The sequence below is a fragment of the Eumetopias jubatus genome, unplaced genomic scaffold (genome assembly GCF_037043125.1).
Source record: "Eumetopias jubatus isolate StellerSeaLion01/CBP00866 unplaced genomic scaffold, mEumJub1_p1.0 scaffold_2, whole genome shotgun sequence".
Lineage (NCBI taxonomy): Eukaryota > Metazoa > Chordata > Mammalia > Carnivora > Otariidae > Eumetopias > Eumetopias jubatus.
The window spans coordinates 22,372,904-22,389,413 of record NW_028274808.1 but is presented as its reverse complement, the minus strand read 5'-3'; positions in this window follow the sequence as shown (position 1 = coordinate 22,389,413).

The window sequence follows — 16,510 nt, the reverse complement described above, 5'->3', positions numbered from 1 at the left end:
GGCTGGTGGGTGCCATCTTCTTACTCTTCCTTGGCTTTGCTAAAGCCAGAAAGAGCTATCATTCTCTTTTTCTCTTTCCTCATGGGTGCCATCTTTATGCTCCAGCTGGTGGGCACCATCTTCCATACTCTCCCCCTGCCTTTCTTTTCTTTCTTTGGTTTTTCCTTTTGTCTTTTCCTTTCTTATTTTCTTTTACTTTTTCTCCCACTCTGTTTTTGGCAAGCACCATCTTTGCACTCCCCTTGGCCTCACTCCAGCCAGCGAGCACCATCTTCATGGTCTCCTTCTGCTATGCTCCAGAGTGCCAGTATCTCCCAGAGGAGAGTGTCATGCATGTCTGGTGCCCCAGTTTCGTGACTGTCACTGAGGAGACACCCCTTGACCACCTGGATCTGAAGGCCAGAGGGGCTTGTGATCTCGGGTCTCATGAGACTATAACAATCAGAGAGACCATTCTTGGCAGACTACCACTGCCAGGGCACTGCACAGACAGCAGACTGAAACACATTCCCAGTGTTTCTGAGAAAGAGGCTTATGTTATCCAGGAGCTTTGGCCTGAGGCAGGCTTCTGGGCTGTAACACTTACAGGAGTGTAGGAAGATGCTCATAGGGAGTGGAAGCTGGTGAATGCAATCCCAATCTCTGTACCCTCCCTCTGCGTTGCTCCAGCAAGGAGCAAGGGGTGTTTCGTCATTATCAGAGAATATAATACTTACAGAAAGGAGTTTTTACCCTTCTCTGGCTCCTTGTTTTCATGGCTGCTGTCAAACTGCAACTTCACATTACCTGGCTCTGGCAGCCATCAGGGCTTAACTCATAGATCCTACAGGACTATAACCAACAGAGAAAGCTCTTCAACAGCTACCATCCCCAGGGCATGGCAAGAGGCAACAATCCCAGGAGCCTAGTCTTTCTGGAAAAAGGCCTATTATGTTATCATCATAGCAACAGCCAGTGGAGCAGGATTCTGATTAAACACATATCTAAGGGCTGACTGCTAACCTTCTCTGAAAGCTCAGAAGGCAGATATTATCCTTGTGCTCTATGTAGACTGCATAGTGCCCGCATCTCTGAGAGGGAGAGCTTCTATGTACCTGGCACCCCAGTTTTTATTTCTGGCACACTGGTTTTTGTGGCTGTCATCTAAAGGACACACTTTGATTGCCTGGCTCTGGTGGACAGCAGGACTTAATATTCCTGGGTCCCACAATGATCAGAGACACAGTTCTTGGCAGGCTATGATCCCAGGGCACTACACAAACAGAAGACTGAAATACACTCCAAGCCTTTCCATGAAAGAGGCCTACTTGTTGGTCCTGGACCTTTGGCCTTAGGTGTAGGCTTCAGGTTTGGCACAAATCTAGAGGTTACAAAGCTGCTCTCAGGGAATGTAGGCTGGAGGACACCATCTGTGATGTCTGTTTCTGCCTCACCAAAGCTCACCACTATGTCCAAGAAAGGAGCATGTACACTCATCTGGAGCCCCAATTTTTGCAACTTCTGCCCATGGGAAATGAAATTTATTCTAGGGATACAAGGATAGTTCAACATCCATCAATCAGTTAATGTGATATACCACATTAATAAAATGTAGAATAAAATGATATGATTATCTCAATAGATGCAGGACAAGCATTTGACAAAATTGAATATCCATTTATGATAAAACTCTTAACAAAGTGGGTAAAGAGATACATACCTCAACATAATAAAGACTATTTAGGGTAAGTTCATAGCTAGTACCATACTCACCAGTGACAAGCTGAAATGTTTTTCTCTAAAACCAGGGATAAGACAAGGATATTCACTTCTGTAACTTTTATTCAACATAGTTTTGGAAGTATTAGCCAAAGCAATTAGAAATCAATCCCATTTACAACTGTATCAGAAAGAATAAAAACTAGGAATAAATTTATCCATGGAAGTGAAACCTGTACACTGAGAACCATAAGGCAATGATGGAAGAAACTGAAGAAGATGCAAATAAATGTAAAGATATCCCATGCTCTTGATCGGAAGAATTAATATTGTTGAAATGTTCATAACATCCTAAGAAATCTACAGATTTGAGGCAATACCTATCCAAATCCCAGTGGCATTTTTCACAGAGATAGAACAAAAATTCTAAACATCTTACAGAACCACAAAAGACCTTGATAAGCCAATGCAATCTTGAGAAAGAAGAACAAAGCTGGAGGCACATGCTCCCTGAATGCAAGCTATATTACAAAGCTATAGTAATCAACACAGTATGATACTGGCATAAGAAACACATAGATCAATGAACCAGAATAGAGAGCCCCAAAATAAACCCACACATATATGGTCAATTAATTTATGACAAAGGAGCTAAGAAGATACAGTGGGAAGAGGAGAGTCTCTTCAATAAATGATGAAAAAACTGAACAGCCACCTGCAAAAGAATGAAATTGAACCACTATCTTAAATCATACACAAAAAATTAACTGCAAATGTATTAAAGACTTGAATGTAAGGCCTGAGACCATCACAATTCTAGAAGAAAACACATATAATAAGTTCCTTGACATTGGTCTTGGTGCTGACTTTTTGGATTTGACACCAAATCAAAGGCAACAAAAGCAAAAATAAACAAGTGGGACTACATCAAACTAAAAAAAAATTCTGCACAGCAAAGGAAACGACCAACAAAATGAAAAGGCAACCTACTGAAAGGGAGAAGATATTTAAAAATCATGTATCCGATAAGGGTTTAATATCTAAAATATATAAAGAACACATAACAACCAAACACCAAAAAAGCAAACAATCCAATAAAAAAATGGGCATTGGACCTAAATAGGCATTTTTCCAAGAAAGACATAAAGATGGTCAACAGACACATGAAAAGATGCTCAACATCACACATCATCAGGGAAATGTCATCAAAGCCACAATGAGATAGTGTTACTGTCAAAAAGACAGCAAGTGTTGGCAAAGATGTAGAGAAAAAGGAATGCATGCGCACTATTGGTGGGAATGTGAATTGGTATAGACAATGTGGAAAATAGTATGAAGGTTCTGCAAAAAAAAAAAAAATGAAATTAGAACTACCGTAAGATCCAGCAATTGCACTTCTGGGTACTTACCCAAAGAAAACAAAAACACTAATTTGAAAAATATATGCACTCCAATGCTTATTGTCACATTATTCACAATAGCCAAGATATGAAAACAACCTAAGTATCTAACACAGGATGAATGAATAAAGAAATTGTGAATATATACAATGGAACATTATTCGTTGATAAAAAAGAATAAAATCTTGCCATTTGTGATAACATGAATGGACTTTGAGTGCATTATGCTGAGTGAAATAAGTGAGACAGAGAAAAACAAATGCCATATGATCTCACTTACATGTGGAATCTAAAAAAAAAAAAGCCAAGTTCAAAGATACAGATGAGTGAAAGAAATGAAAAGGTACAAACTTCCAGTTATAAAACAGATAAGCCATAGGGATATAATGTACAGCATGGTGAGTACAGCTAATAATACCGTACTGTAGATCTCAAAGTTGCTAAGAGAGCAAATCTTCAAAGTTTTCATCACAAGACGTTGGTAACTGTGTGTGGTGTTGGATGTTGACTAGATTTATTGTGGTGAACATTTCACGGTATATACATATATTGAATCATTCTGTTGTACACCTGAAATCAATATTATGTATGTCAATTATACCTCAATAAAAATTAATAAAGCCAATTCTAATAAATTAATAATCATCCATGAGGAAAAAAAAGGTTGAGTTTGTGTGTATTAGGTGCTAGGTCAAAGAGTCTAGATTTAACTGAGATTATTGAAATTTTCCAAGCAGAGAAGTGATATGATAAGAGCAAAGTTTTGAAATGCTTCATCTGGCAGGGGTGCACACAGTGTGTTAGAAGGACATTGCCAGTTAGGTGGCTCCTACTATTGTGAAAATGAGCTGGCAGCGACTCCGGAATGGAAAGATAGTGTAAGAAATCTGAGGAAGCATTGTGAAAATAAAATGACTAAGGCAAGCAGTGACAATTGTTTGCAATAATAGGAAGTTCCAAGGTTTTGAATTTGACGGACTTCGAAATGCATGATGCCATCAGCCAAAAAGAACACCAGAAAGCACAATTGGTTTGGGACAGTTAAGGGTGAGATGATGAATACAATTTTAGGTTTTTAAACACACCCTAAAGGCTCAGTTTAATATTATGAAGTTCTGAAGATAAAATAGCTTCTATCTAATGCCCTCTTCTGGGCAGAGAGAGGTTATAAGAGAACACGTCAAATTTCCAAAGGCTAGGCTGCATATAAGTTTTTGAAATGTCACCGAAAACCATATTTAGACTTTGCATCATAAAAGGATGCAATTGTTGGTCAAAGAAATGAAATCCATGTAAACCTGGATACCTTCCCAGAAAAGACATTTGCCATTTTAACATGCTGGAGAAAAATTTGAAATAGATTTTAAGTAACAAAACTAACTTGGTACTTCATATCATATAAACTATTTCTCCATCTGTAGCTTTGAACCTGCCAATCTAAATAATTTGAGATAAAGTACTTTAAAAATGTTAAAGAAAATCTAAGATACTTTATGTACATGTATATATATGGATATGCATTTGTGTATACTTTTATGTATGTTTATGTATGTGTATATATATTCTTTCATATATATATTCATCATATATAAATATATTATTCATGTATATATATTCACACACGAATCCATTCTTCCAATATCTGCTGTGTTTCTCAGTCCTTTTTATTGCTATCATTATCATTCTATTATTTTGAAAAATGTGCATACCTTTATTGCTGTGACTTTTATATTAATATCTTTAGTCTCCTCTTTCCTTATTTCTTTTATGAATAAAAATAAAATTTCTTGTCCTGCTTCCCTTCTTCTCCCCCATTAGCCTATTTAGTCGAGTGTTATCTTCCTTTGGCATATATCTTTGTGTTCATAAATATGCTTAAGCTTTTACTTTTTAATTTGTCAATGTTAATAATACGTTTTTACTTTAAGCTATTATCTATGAGGCAAGAAATGGGCTTATTTTGTAACAACTCTTCCAATTTTTGTTAGTTGGGCTGTTTCATCATTATCAGAGAATATAACATTTACATAATATTTTGTCATCTTATGTCAGCTTTTCTTTGTTCATAATTTTATAATAAAAAATATTCAATACTCACCACCAACTGTCTCTGTATGGTGTGGTTTCCACATTCACCTGTTGAAATGAGGCAGATCTTCTAGTAGTGGAATCATCAGGAAATCAATATTTCCTAGGTTATTGTGTGTTCAAAATTGTTTCTCTGTAGGCTTTTGATTTGAAAGAAAGGCTAGTTAATTATAAAACCCTTGGCTCGGAATTTCTTTCCTTGAATATCATTAAATATGGTTCAACTGTTTAATAACATTAAAGATTAGCATCTAAAAATCTGATAATGATCTCATTTTCTTTTGTTTATATGTAGCATGAACCTGGGCATAAAAATATTTATTGTAGTATATTTTCTAATCTTCTTTTCAAAAAGTATACTTGGCTGAATGTTTTTTGAATTTCTCTGTATCTGAAAAAAATATTCTGATACCTTAATATGGCTAAGTGTTTCAGGTTAATCCTAAGTGAGATTTTTATATTTCTAAACATTTCTGGAAAATAAATACAAAGAACTTCCAGAGTCTGATGGCATTTGGAAAATTTGTTGCAAAAGAGAAGAGACCAAAGTATAAGTATGACCTATTAAGGGATCTTTATATTAGAGACAAAAGGAAATTATGACCACTGCATATTTATCCTGAAGATTGTTTTTTAATAGGATATCCCAGAAATTAAAACATGGATACTTAATTATCAAAGCCATATGTTAATCAAAAATTTGATCCTTCTTGATAGTACAAGAACCATTAGATACTTTAACTTTTTTTTTCTTACTGTACATGCTGTCATTGTCCTGCCCGTATCAACTTAGCACTTAACTCCTCACATTGCTACCCAGAGTTTCAACGGCCAGCAATCTCCAACTCTGCCTGAGGACTTTGCGCTCTGGAAAGGCAGTCCAGAAGGGTTTGTGAACTAGTGCACTCCAGGAGCATCCCTCAAACACTGACTAATAGAAGCTGGAAAATTTCCCAATCTTTCACCTTTCTGAGATTCTGAGGCACATTCTGCTCCTTCTCAGGTTTCCAAGGGATAACTGACTTGATAACACCATCTGACTAGCTTTCATGTCTCTCCTCTCTCACTTCCCCACTTCTCTACCACTGTTTTCTGACTTCTCTTTCCAAATAAACATACTCAAATATTCATCCCAAAGATTGCTTCTGAGGGAACTCAAATCAAAAGGCTGGCACCAGAAGTGGTCCTAGAAAATAGACTCCTCAGGAAAGAATTTTAGAATTGGATTACTGATATACCACATGGCAACATGGAACCTATGACTAGGGGTGTGATTAAGAATGACAATGATGCCTATCTGCCCAATAACTTGAGGTGAATTGGGATAGGGATTGGTAAAAAGGATGGACTGATTTATGCAACACATCAATCATGAAAGACATGAGCAAACTAGTAAATATGTAAGAATTATGAAATCAGCTCCTGTTGTTAACTGCCACTGAAATCTTAATGAAGGAAATGGTGGGCTCATGTTAATCAATTATTAACTCAGGGCATGGTGTGAAATCCGTAAGTTCTCCATGTCAGTATCTAAAGGGCCTTATTTCCAGCAGCAGGGAACAGACTATGCTGAAAACTGAGTCCAGGATCTAATTGAGAGAACAAAAGAGTTCCAAAGAAAGCCAAATTAGCAGATCTGACAAGGCTCCTTTGATAAAGTCAGGTACAAAATTGCCTTAAATCCTCTGGGCCAACAGAAGTGGCCCCATTCCCCTTCTTAGAGCAATGGTTTTCCGAGAGACCAGGGAAATGTCTTGCCTTAGGCTGATGGGCTTGATGTTTGTCTTCCTCAAGATCTGCCCATACCTTTCCTTACTGCTTCTAAGTGAAAAGTAAGATCTAGAACTTGGCATGACTGGGAAGTTCTTTTCCTGCTCTAGAAAGAGAGGTCATTCACCAAAAGATCTACAAGTCTTAGTTAAATATACAAGCAGGGACTGGGAGAACATGCATGGGTATGAATCCTAAAAGTTATTTCTCTTATAACAAAATGGAAAATGGTTAGTAATCTTATAGTGCAATGGAAAATGTATAATAAAATGGCTATTTTAGGAGAAAATTATTTTTACAGTTAGTGAAGAAATTTTGTAACATACATTATACACAGAGTTGATAAATTGCCAGCTGTGGTCCCACATTCCTCAATTAGCTTACTTCAGTCTAAAATATTTCTTATTCTCTTTCAGGCTAAGGCAGACAAGATCTTTTTGCTCCATCTACTCTGTGTTCTTTATCTTGTCCAATGTTTGGAAATTGATTAATCTCTAAAGGAGATTATATTTTATCTGGGTCTTAAATAATTCATTCAATTTCATAGCTAATCTTAGTTTACTCATTGTCACCACATTCTAAGTCAGTGCAGCCCCTTTTACTCTGCACCCAGAAATTATCCGAACTTTTTCTACTCTTAACTAATTTCCAACCTTTCAGAGCTGAAGATAAACTTGATTAAAAATTTCTTTGATAATCTTTCATTTGGGTGATATTGGGTGATTTTTCAACCAGTGTGTGTCATCATTCATTCTGAGGGAGAAAAAAAATCCTTATTCTTTTAAAATTGAGTTCAATATGAGAATAAACATAGCATGTATTTGCATATTTGCTACTTGAAATTAAATGATCAATCCTCAGTGTACTTCCTAAATATTAAAATGACTACATTAAAATTTTAAAAGACATATTCTTCTGAATCCTGCTTTTGTTTCAGTTTCAATATTACCCAGAATAAATTAGGAAAAAAAAAAAAACCCTAAGATTTAAAATAATGTTTTATTTTGAAGATAACATTAAAAGTTCTAGCAACACCTCTTAATATGTAAATGTGCCAGAAAAATCATGTTTTCCATGATCAAAAGATCAAATCTTAGCAAAAAAATATCAAAAATTCATGCTGCCTTAAGTATAACCATATAAACACTGTCTTTGTTATTAATAAAAATTACTTTTATTTTTTATTTTATTTTTTTTTAAAGATTTTATTTATTTATTCATGAGAGAGAGAGAGAGAGAGAGGCAGAGGGAGAAGCAGGCTCCCAAGGAGCAGGGAGCCCGATGCGGGACTCGATCCCAGGACCCTGGGGATCATGACCTGAGCCGAAGGCAGACGCTTAACCATCTGAGCCACCCAGGCGCCCTAAAAATTACTTTTAGTAAGTGACAAAACAGGAAACCCTGCTGGAATATTAATTACCAACAAAGTGATAGGCAATTAAGTTAAAAAAAAAGGAGAGGCAAAGAAAGATCAAAATGCATTATCTAACTACTATGGAATACATTTATTATATCTTATTACCTTATATACCCTCCAAATAACGTATATAAGGTAATTTAATTATTCTTAATTTATATGTGGGGAAACTGGAGTTCAGAAAATTAAGATTGGTTAACCATTACTAAGCTAGTTGATATTGATTTTATTGAATGTTTTTATAATAATAATAGAACACAAAGATAAAACAACATGGTAGGTGCTTTTTGTTTATCATTTATTTGTTGTATTGTTGTATTGCTTTATATTGCATTGTATCAATAGTTATTTTTAAAGGTTAGTGATGTGAACAAGAGTTCTCTGAAGTATACCAGGCTATTACACATTGTCTTTTGTGGAATTGATTTTGTCCTCTTATCTCACTTCCACCACATGCCATGGATCTCTTTTAACTCAGTCATACATTTCTCACTCTCAAATTATAATATATCAAAATTTAAATGAATGTCAAGGTTGTATCACTTCCAGAGGCATTTAAATATTCAGTTACTATTCCTTGGAATGATTATTAAAATTAACTTAAATTCATGTTTATGCAAATGAACATATAGATAAAAAATACACAATTTAATTTAGTTCTGCAAATTAAGTCTAATACTTTGGAAGAGTTTATTAACCTTAAGTGGGTGAACAGTTTCAGAGCCTATATACCTTTAGTGCTATGGTATAAAAGAGCTATTAGTTTCAAAACACAATTACTATGTAAGGTAAAATCTATCTCCACAATTAGATAAGCCACTTAGATAAAAATCTGGAACTAACACAGGACAATGAATCAAATGCTTTTAAACAGATTCATTATATTTAAGAAATAAAGGTTAAAAATATTTTATAATGGATATATTTTGAGATATAATTTATATATAATAAAGTATACAGATATCAAATGATTAATTGCATAATTTTTTGTCAATTTTGTCAGGTAATAACCACACAAAAGAAAACATAGTTATCCTGGGAAGATTCTTCATGCCCCTTTGAGGTCAGCACACACCTACCATTGGTTTTTGCTTATTTCTGCTAATTATTTATACTTTTTAAATTATTTTCTTTCCTACTTCTTGTTTAGTTTCCTCTTCTTTTTATATTTTTAAAAGGTTTTAAGGTTTAGATTAATAATTCTACTATTTTCTTCCTTTTAAAAATAGGCATAGAACTATGACTTTCTAAGTCCTAGGTAGTATCATTCTACAAATTTCATTTTCAGTCAAAAATAAATTTTTCTGGCTTTCATTATAATTTCTTCTTTGACTTAATTTCCACAAGCAATTCTTTGTCTATTGCTATTTTGGTTGTTTACACTTTATAATTTCTCTTGTTCACATTTACTTCTGGTTTAATATCTCTTTTTTATATTCTGAAATTGGGCAATTAGACCATTGACTTTAGTTTTATTCTTTTTTAAAATAATTGCATGGCACTATAAATTTCTTTCTAAGTCTTGGTGAGAAACCAATTTCTATTATCATTTGAAATCTTTTTTCTCTTATTTTCTTTGCAATTCCTTCTTTAACTTAATTTCAAGTATTTGTGTTTTCAAGATATCATTTCATAATTGACTCAATATATTTCCACAATGGTCATACAAATATTCTTTATGATCTAAATTCATTTATATTTATTGACAATCATTAAATGTCTCATGTGTACTTTCAGTAGTTTTATGTAATATTGTATATCAGTTAGTTCAGCTTGGCTTATAGTGTTAAAAGCTTATATGAATTTACTAAATTTTTTTTTTGTCGATTTGTTTTACCAATTACTGAGGAAGGAGCTTTGAAATCTGCAACTATGTTTTGGATTTGTCTGTATCTTTCTCTTGTTCTGTAAAATTTTTCATCATGTACTTTGAAGTTCTATTATTAAGTGCATGCATATTTTGTATTTCTATGCCTCCTTGAAGTAGTCATTCCTTTATTATTAAAACTTATCTCTTTTAGGGGTGCCTGGCTGGCTGTTAGTAGAGCATGTGGCTTTTGATCTTGGGTCATGAGTTTGAACTCCACGTTGGGTGTAGAGATTGCTTAAACAAATAAATTTGAAACAAAAAAAACTTCTCTCTCTTAATCTCCGGTAATATCTGTTTCCTTGAAATCTCCTTTGTCTGACATTAATATAGCCATAGCTTAGTGTTTACATGGTATCTTTTCCCACAGCTTAACTTTAAAAAAAGCTATTTCTTTATATTTAAATATAATTATTTTTTTCAGAACGTATTTGGTTCTTGCTTTTTCACTCACTCTGATAATCTTGGACTTTTAATTGGGGGTTTTAGTTAATTTATATGTAATTAATTATTGGTATGATTAGGCTTTAGTTTACTTATTTTCTATTTATCCTACTTAACCTTTGTTCCTCTACTTTGATTTTACTGTCTTCTTTTGAGTGAATTGGATACTTTTGGAACTCCATTTTTTCTCTTCTTTTGCCTTTTCAAGCTATACTGTGTTAATTTTTTTTTTTAGAGATTGCTCCGGGTATTAACTTAGCCATTATGTTATTATAGTCTATCTTCGAATAACATTTCACTGTCTTACAATGTAAAAAATTGACATTTCATTATCATTTCATCTATTCTTTTCTCATTCTTGGTGCTCTTTTACTATAATTTTAACTCCACTTGTGTGCAAAATTCCAAAATTCACTGTTATTGTTTGTTATTGTTATTGTTCTAAACAATGTATACATGCATGTATAGTATATATACATATTATGTACATATAGGTGTATGTGCAAACATACATGTTCTAAAGGAAAGTCCTTCATTCCCTCCTTTAGATTTAAGGTTCCATTCCATCTCAAATCCATCCTAAAGTATTTGTTTAGTTTATCTTGCATTGTATCTCTGCTACAGATATATTATCACAGCTTTGTTCCATCTAAAACTGTCATTTTTCTCCTTTCATTAATGAAGAATAATTTCATTGGCAATAGAATCCTAGATAATTTTTTCAGCATACTGAAAATGGCATTTTAGTGTTATCTGGCCTCAGTTCTTTCTTTTTTTTTTAAGATTTTATTTATATATTTGAGAGAGAGCACAAGCAGGGGGAGGGGCTGAGGGAGTGGGAGAAGCAGGCTTCCCGCTGAGCAGGGAGCCTGATGCAGGGCTCGATCCTAGAACCCTGGGATCATGACCTGAGCCAAAGGCAGACTATTAACAACTGAGCCACCCAGGCATCCCTGGCCTCCATTGTTTCTAATGAACAGTTGGTCATTATTATATTTTTGTTCTTTTGTATGTAATGAGTCTTCCCTCTGGCTGCTTTAAGATTTAATATTCATCTTCGATTTTTTTCAGCAGCTTGACTATGATATGTCTAGCTGTGGTTTTCTTTTTATTTATCCTCCTTAAAATTTGCTCCATTTCTTAAATGTATGCCTTAATAATATTCAATAATTTTGGAAAGCTCTCAGACATTACTTCTAAATATTTTATCTGCCTCATTATCATTATCCTTCTTTGTCCTCAATTATACATGTGTTATTGTGTAATTTCATATTTTGCCAGACTTTGGCTGTTCTTTTTTCTTTAGTTTTCCTATTTTTTTTTTCTGTTTTTCTTCCAGTTTGGATACTTTCTCTTGGTCTGTCTTCATGTTCATTAACCTTTATTGCTTCTACTCCGCTAGAAAGCCTACCTAATGATTTTTTCCCCTGTTTTATATTTGATTTCTAGTTATGTCCACTTGATTCTCTTCTTTTATAGCTTATTTCTCTTTTTAAAATTTTTCACTTCTTTGCAGGTGTTGGCCACCTTTCTTACCAGATACTTCAGCATTTGTACCATAATATTTTAAAGACCCTTTGTGACATTTCCAGTTCTTGGGCTATCTCTGTATCTATTTATACTGACTATCTTCTTATCAGTCACATGTTCTTTTTTATTTTATTTTTTAAAGATTTTACCTACTTATTTGAGAGAGAGAGAGAATGAGAAACAGAGAGCACAAGAGGAAAGAGGGTCAGAAGGAGAAACAGACTCCCTGCTGAGCAGGGAGCCCGATGTGGGACTCAATCCCAGGACTCCAGGATCATGACCTGAGCCGAAGGCAGTCGCTTAACCAACTGAGCCTCCCAGGCGCCCTCTTTTTTATTTTTATTGTATTTTTATGTATTAAAGATTTTGTATAAAATAACAATAGAAACTATTATGTTATGATCTTAAAAACAAAACCTGCCAAAAATACTTGCTCATACTGCTAAACTGCTAGAGTCATAAGATGAATCAGTAAGATCTATAGTGGAAATAAGTCTGGCATTTGTTGCAAATTTTATTTGATTCAATTCTTCATTGGCTTTTTATTATTTTAAGTGCAGAATCAGAAATTTTCCTTCCTTTAGTAGAGTTTGGTATCTGAACACTCTTTAAAGTCAAGCCCAATCTTTAGGAATCAAGATATCTTTGCTTTGTACACAGGCTTCCAGGCTTTGGGGTTAATAGAGAATTCTCTTTGTTTCCTAGTCCTGCTCTTATCTTACTCTTGGTTGTGGCCTCATGCCTGATTCTAGTGTTTGGAGTACAGATGATTTACATTTTATGAACACTGAGAATAGTCAGGAGGAATGTCTCTCATGTTTTCTGCCTTTATCTTTCCAGAGTGGAAAGTCAAGCATGTCTTAGAAAAATTTTCTCAGTTCTGCTGTGCCAATCCCAACCTTCAGTTCTGAATGTCTGAAGTGAATTTAGTTAATTTATGTCCTGACCTCAGTCTTTTAGAGAGAACCCCCATGCACACACTGAGAACCTGTGAGAAATAATTGGTAGTGAGGTGCAGACTTACTGGATGGCTGTGGCTCCTCAGCATCCTAATCTGTTATAATAGTCCACATGGGGTCAAAAAATGTTAATTATAATTTATAATACTTTCTATTTCTCTTCACTTTTTCTATGGTAAATTTCTAGTCTTATCACTACTCACCAGAGGTGAAACAATGAGATCTGCCATGGTTCACTTATTTCCTAGAAAGTATTGTCACTATCTGAAATTTAGCTGATTAACTTTTTTTTTTAAGATTTTATTTATTTGACAGAAAGACATAGAGAGAGTGGTAACACAAGTAGGAGGAGTGAGAAAGGGAGAAGCAGGCTTCCCGCTGAGCAGGGAGCCTGATGCGGGGCTCTATCCCAGGACCCTGGGATCATGACCTGAGCTGAGGGCAGATGCTTAACCGACTGAGCCACCCAGGTGCCCCTAGCTGTTTAACTTTTATTGAGTCTTCAGGTCTTTACGGTAAAACAAACAAACAAGCAAACAAACAGACAAATAAACAAAAACCCAATGATTTTGTAGTTTATTTTGGATGTTAGGGTATGAGTATCATTCTTTTGTGAATTTACATTACTACCAGAAGCAGAATATACAATTAGATATTGTCACATTTCTAAGATTTAAAAAAAAACCTTTATTACAATGCATTGGGAAATCATTAGGAATAAACAATCATGTGATATGTTATTTATATCTGTGCTCTATGTGCTGACAACTGAAACAATCTCCACTTAATTAAAAACAAGTTCTCAGACATATTATTTTTCAATATTCCATCTTTCTTTCTGATAATCTTAGGAAAACATATGCTTCCATAAAATATTTTGAACATTTGTCTAAGAAGAATGCCATATTTAAAATTATATTATCCAATGCAGGGAGAAAGAATTTAAATTTAGCAGACAGCTTGCTAGATGCCATCTCATTGTGGAATAATGTTATCTAAAATACATAACTTTTAGAAACCCTGGTTAGAATTTTGTCCATGTGCAGCTTTCCTGGGATCATTAAATATTAAGTCACTGCCTGCGGAACTACTTGCACAGATGAGTTTCATTGCTTATTTTACCACTGAGGAAATATTAAGAAAAATAACAATATCAAATAACATTTATAGAATTGAATTGTTGCAATGTGACAATGTACAAAATACCTCAATCTGACAATGTGCAAAAATGATGACATATATTTCAGCAATATTTGAACTTGGTTCTACAAGAACTAGATATTTCACATAAAGCATGAAATCCCTTATTTACATACATATCATTGTATACTTATACTTATCAATTAGCTTTTTTATTTCACAGTAAAATACTGCTGTTATTTTATTTTATGCTTTAAATGTGTAATTTTCCAAAGAATAAGCAGAGCTGAGAAAAGCAGTATTCTGACTCAGCAAATGTGTTCCCAAGAATCTTATTTAATTAGAGGACTTTTGCTGCGATTGTCTTTTTTAGTGTTGCAAAGGCTACAAATTAGTTTTTAACTAGCCTCCCCAGTCAGAAAACAAACTTGATTATCATGCAAGATAAAAAAATATAAATTGAATTCAAGACTGTTTAATTATACAAGTAATTTTCAGTTTATTAGAAATTTTTTAGTTTGTAACTCAAAGAATGAAGATTGGGAACACAATGCTTCTTTAAAAAATATCCTCCATGTGACTAGGAACCCTAACTAATCTGCAGTTGATGATACTGTTTTGTATTTAGTTATGTAAACCTCATTTAAATACCTGATAAAATTTTTATAGACATCGTAACCATATACTTTTTATTTTTAAAGATTTTATTTATTTATTTGACAGAGAGAGAGACAGCGAGAGCAGGAACACAAGCAGGGGGAGTGGGAGAGGGAGAAGCAGGCTTCCCGCAGAGCAGGGAGCCCGATGTGGGACTCGATCCCAGGACCCTGGGATCATGACCTGAGCCGAAGGCAGACGCTTAACGACTGAGCCACCCAGGCGCCCTTAACCATATACTTTATGTTAACAGAACAATAGTACTTGTTTGAAAAACAACTGGTGAGATTTTCATGAAAGGTTTGCTATCTGTAACAGCATATTATTGATAGGCAAAAAGACTGAAGGTGGGGAAGGAGCTAAGGAGGTGATGTGGGGGGCTTCTCAATAATCTGGTACACATGGGAGGCAGCATAGGTCTGGAGCTGCTGGTGAGAGTCGTGGTGAAATTAGTTAGTCAGAGTTTTTAGACTTAGTTTGAAATTGGATAGTTAATATCTTAGCAAGGTATAGAGAATTTCTAATTCAGAATATTATGATGATGGACAGAAGATGGTGGCAGAGTAAGAGGACCCTACACTTGCCTTATCCCATTAATACAACTAGATAACTATAAAATCATCCTAAAGAAATTGACCTGAAGACTGGCAGAAAAAACTCTACAAATAAAGGTAGAGAAGAGGCCATATAGAAGAAGGTAGGAAGTGAAGAGACAAAATTTGGGAGAGAAATCAATCTTGGCTGCTGCAGTGGGGAGGGAGCCACAGTCATGGAAAAGGGCAAGAGACAGATTAGCACAAAGGGAAGCCCATGGGAAAACAAATCCCCATAACAATGGCTTGAAAAGCAAGAGGGGATGAATTTTGTGAGTTCTAGCAACAAGCAGGGCTTAACACCTGGAGTTTTAAGGATCAGCAGACATGACTTGGATACAGCCCAAAGGGCATTGGAGTTGCTCTTGGAGAGAAGGTAGGTCAAACACCCTGTAGATCTGCAGCATAGAAACAGCAATCTGAAGAGTGCCTGGGGCACGCAGTGGGGATGATATTTGCTCATTTTAGAGCATGTCCCAAAGAGGTATCATACATGGAGAGAGCCTTATGGGAACAAACAATTAGCAGGCACCATTTCCCTCCCCTGCCCCTCAGTAAACACAGCACCACCTGTGGCAACCAGTGCAGTGCCAATATTCTCTACCTAACTTGCTTACACCAACCTCCACCCCTTCCCCCAGTCATGCTTGCCTCAGTCCCAGTGCAGTGGGCCCCCTCCCCCAGAAAACTGGCTCAAACCCCTGCAACACTGCATCTCCCAACCTGGGAGTTTTGTAGAGCCTCAGTTCTGGAAGTGATGGTGACAGGTCTCATTTTAGACCAGGGCACACCTAGTTACAACTCACCACATTTAGTCCAGAGACCAAACAATACCCACAACAGACAGAGAGCCTCTGCAGATGACTGACCTGAAGAATAAAGAAGCCAGGATACAAAAGCAGAGTCCATGCAGCACACACTGAAGAAATGTCATTACCCTCAAGAAC